This window comes from Palaemon carinicauda, chromosome 2, assembly GCF_036898095.1.
Source record: "Palaemon carinicauda isolate YSFRI2023 chromosome 2, ASM3689809v2, whole genome shotgun sequence".
NCBI lineage: Eukaryota > Metazoa > Arthropoda > Malacostraca > Decapoda > Palaemonidae > Palaemon > Palaemon carinicauda.
In genome coordinates this window covers 81,467,988-81,472,419 of record NC_090726.1, presented here as the reverse complement: position 1 = coordinate 81,472,419, position 4,432 = coordinate 81,467,988, and positions in this window count along the sequence as shown.

Here is a 4,432-nt window from a genome sequence, read left to right as displayed (position 1 = left end):
TGCTGGAGATTGTAAAAAGAGAACAATCGAAAGCAACGACCAAAGGGTTGCCATACATCATTTCAGCTTTGAATATATCTAGGACCTCATTAAGACTGGTCCTTAGTCCCAGGAGAACCCATGGAAGTTGAGTAAATCAATTGGAGCTATTGCAGTGGGACATAAAAGCAGCTTTGAGGGTTCAATGGAAATGTTCAACCATTCCATGGTCTGCAGGATTGTAGGCGGTCATCTGATGTAGTGTGATGGTTAGGAGATTCACTAATGATATCCTTAATTTAGAGTTTAAATAAGTACCCCTGTCAGAAGTTAAAAGCACAGGGATACCAAATCTTATCATCCACCTTAAGAGTAAAGAAGATTTACATGAAGCAGTGTAGTTTGCATGGGAATAGCTACAAGTCAACGATTGGAGCAGTCAATGATGGTAAACAAGTAATGATGTCCTTGTGACGTGGGTAGGGGACCTACTTTTTTATGTGAATGTGGGTCAAAAAACGTCGAAGAGGCGGAAAGGTACCCACTCCTTAATCCGTGTGTTGATATGCTTTCTAAGTTTAGCATAAAACACAGGTCGGACTGTTAAGTGAAGGGGTGCACCAGAGGAATGTGGTCTGTGTGAATGATGAAGAGATTACTCTCTAAGAAGTGGTGAAAGCGATGGACAACAAATTAGTGCATTTCGCTGTCGAAGGTAGAGTCATCGTATTCTGCCTTGGTTACTTTTCTAATGAAAAAAGGACAATGGGTGAGGCGAGCCGCTGACCACCTGCTCAAGTATTGCACTAATAGCAACGATGCTGATATTAGTGGAGAGAAGAGGGGTATGTGGCACGGGAAAGTTAGAGCAGTAGCAGTTGATAGGGCATCCTTTACGTTTCAAAAGGTTGCTTCTTAAGGGGATCCCCCTTAGATCTTTTAGCTTACCCTTAATAAGGTGTAGAGGGAGGAAAGAGTGGTGGTGATAGCTGATATGTAATGGTGATAATACTTTATCATGCACAAGAATTATTGCAGTGCTTTGAAGATCGATGGTGTGGGCAAGATTTGAATGGCTGCCAACTTCTCAGGAAGGGCTGGATGCCTTCAGGAGTGATGCAGTGCCCTAAGAAAGATACTTCACTGGTGTCAGAGGTACACTTGTCGTATTGGACTTTTAAACCTTCATTTTGTAGGCATTTGAGAACAATGTTTAAGTGACGACGGTGTTTTTCTTTGGAGAAAGAGAACGCAAGTATGTCGTTTAAGTAACATACACCGAACAGTCGGTTCCAAAAGATGTTGTCCATTAGGTCTTGAAAAGGGGCCCCACCATTATGAAGGTCAAAACAGGAGTAATTGAAGGTGTATCTACCAAAGCTGTTGGTGATGGTGGTCTTGGATATGTCCTCTTTGCTCAAGGGCACCTGATAATACCCCTTCAAGAGGTCGAGCTTGGAAAAAATCTTCGCTTTGTGCAAGTAGAAAGTAACGTCAGCAATGTCTGGGAGAGGTTAGTGGTCTGGCTCTGTCTGCATGTTAAGATATCTGTAATCCCCTTAAGAGCGTAGTGAGCAATCCTTCTTTAAGATGAGGTTTAAGGGTGATGACCAATGACTTGAGGCCTTTTGGTAAAGTTCCAATTCTTCCATTTTGTCAAATGATTGTTTAGCGGCCGCCAAACGATCCGAGGGAAGATACCTGAATCTAAAATAGAGTGGGGGCTCCATCGTCTAGATATGGTGATGAGTATCATGCTTGGCAGGAACCAAGGGTGTTTGGCGAAGTTTTCGACGTAAGACTTCCGTGTACAACATGAGAAGATGGGCATAGAAATCAGTAAGTGGGCTGATGTGGAATGTGAGTTCGGAGGGAGTCCGTTAAAGAGGTTTTGATGAGTACAATTCAGCGATCACTAATTGTCAATGCCCAACGTTAACCAGGAGGTGGAAATGGGAGAGGAAATCCACACCAAGTGTATGCCATGTTACACCGGCAATGAGGAATTTTCATTGGAATTTTTAGTCTGAGTGTCTTGTACCCCTGTTTGGGGACCTCAGAACCATTGGCAGGTACCAAGCATATGTCATTATGCATAGAATGACCCAGACGTGTCCAGGTGAGTCACTTTGGAAGAAGGCAAGGGCAAGCACCAGTGTCTACCAAAAATTGCACACCCATATCTGCATCATGTAAAAAGAAATTATTGTTAATAAGGTAGGCAAGTGCCACAAGTGATGGCTTAGTTACCTTGTTTTTGACCATTGACAAGCATCTGCACATTTCAACGCAGCCGTCCCGAGTCCGGAGTGGTGGAAGCAAAATGGTGTCTTATAGGCATCAGAAAGTGGCTGGGGAAGTCGTTGGTTTGTGCCTAAGATAGTGGTGGCATATATGGATGGTTGGCGACTTTGATACCGCTCCGCTATGTCCTGGGGTGGATTTCTGTGTCTTACTGTGTTCACGTCGGTTTCGGTCACTGATTACTTTTCCTCTTCGTCAGTATTAGAGGCATTAGTGGAGGTCTTGAATGTGTTGAAGTGGCTGCCAAAAAGGGCATCAGCTTTTGTCATTAGGTCCTTCATAGGCAAGGATTCAACATGCGGATGGCGGTATAGACAGGTTTAGGTAGGAGTCATACTCAAGGGGCACATAGTAGGATCACTTCCCAAGGAGAGCCGTCTGTGGCAGGTAGCAAGCGTGCAATACTGGCTGCTCTATGAGGGGAAATGAAGAATTTTGGTTCCCAACGGCTGTTGAGAGAACTGAAAAAGCTTGGCTATATGGGTGGTTGCGAGGGCGAATACAGCTCCATGAGGTATGTTTTGAGAGGGTCATACGATATGGGGACGTCCCCTTGGTAGCAAAGCCAGTCAGAGATTTCTAGGAAAGTGTCCTCTGGAATGGCAGCTACGACATATTATACTATGCTGCTTAAGCGAATCCCTCTCCTGATGCAAAACTGATGTTTTGCACTCTGGAACCTATTGAACGCTTCTCTGATGGAGAAGGGTATCAGTTTTAATGATGCAGCATGGGTCGCAGACTCAGAATCGGTTTGGCGTAGCAGTGGGCAAAAAAATTAGGCAGATAGAAGCAGATCACTCTGAGGGTCACTAATGCAAAGGTGGTTATTAACAGAGAAGCTAGATGAATGTAATTAACCTTTATTCAACAAATAACGACCTTATATACAAATATCTCCGAGCAAGAATGTTACCAAAATTCTTTTTCTGTCACACTAAAGTTGTAACCACTCGGAAAGTACAGTGCCCCACAAATTGTCCAAACTTTATGTGGTATTTATGAACGGAGGAGGGGGTGGGAAGAGGTAAAACTGTTTGTGTTCGTGGGCATATCTATTTAATTATTTAGCCGTCATTTTTTACCAGCGGTGAGGTCCATAATTCCTATACCAATAAATATACTCAAATTCATTTTTAAGGCATTATCTAGAAGTATATAACCTTTTTATCTGCCAATTTTCATCTTTATACGTTCTATAAGCATGTCGATGTTATTCCAAAAGCAATTAACTGAACATCTACTGAGAGAGAGAGAGAGAGAGAGAGAGAGAGAGAGAGAGAGAGAGAGAGAGAGAGAGAGAGAGAGAGAGAGAGAGGAAAATTAAATTTACTAATTTATGCAATTACTACCAGTTTGTTAATTTCTATCTATAAATTATTTATTCTTGCTTAATGTTCCCAACTGAAAGTCTCCATGCCTCACAATCCGTCTGGCAAGAGTTCGGTCCCCGAATAGGGCTATATACAGTATTTCAGTTCTGAATGAACCTCCATGTCCGTATGGACTAGGGAACCTAAAGGTCTACTTACAAACATCAGCAGCAAGATTTTTTGGGGGGAAATAATCATATGTATATATAGTATAGTTCATCTATTAAACATGGCTCTGTTCATTGCCTCCACTCTTGAGCGCTATTTGAACATTTTAACACATGAACTCGCGTGAAATGAAATGAGAAAAAAAATATGCATGAACCGATTAACATTAAAAATCTATCGTGCAAAGGGGAGTGGTCCTTCGGTGCTCACAATCTGAGAGGCTGATAATTTTTTTTTTTTTCGTACTATAAAGAAACCATTCCATTAAAGCTGTTTATTTCGTGATGCTTGGTAACTACAAAATATAATTTAGTCTTGATAAGCGAATTTATGGCTTGATACTATGTGAAGTTCCTCGAAATAAGTGTTTTGTGAAAGAGTGCCTATTACAGTTAGCAATGTATGATATTACCAAGGTTACAAAATTCTATACTATTCTATGTTTTCAAAAAGAGAAAAGATATCCTCTGTTTCTGTTTCATCAATCATATTGACTTTTTGCTGTTAATAAGGAAAATAAAGTTTTATAATTTATTAACATTAGGCATTGGTGTGTAATGTTTTACAAAGAAAGCAACGTAGGCTATTTTTAGAATAATAATGAAAAC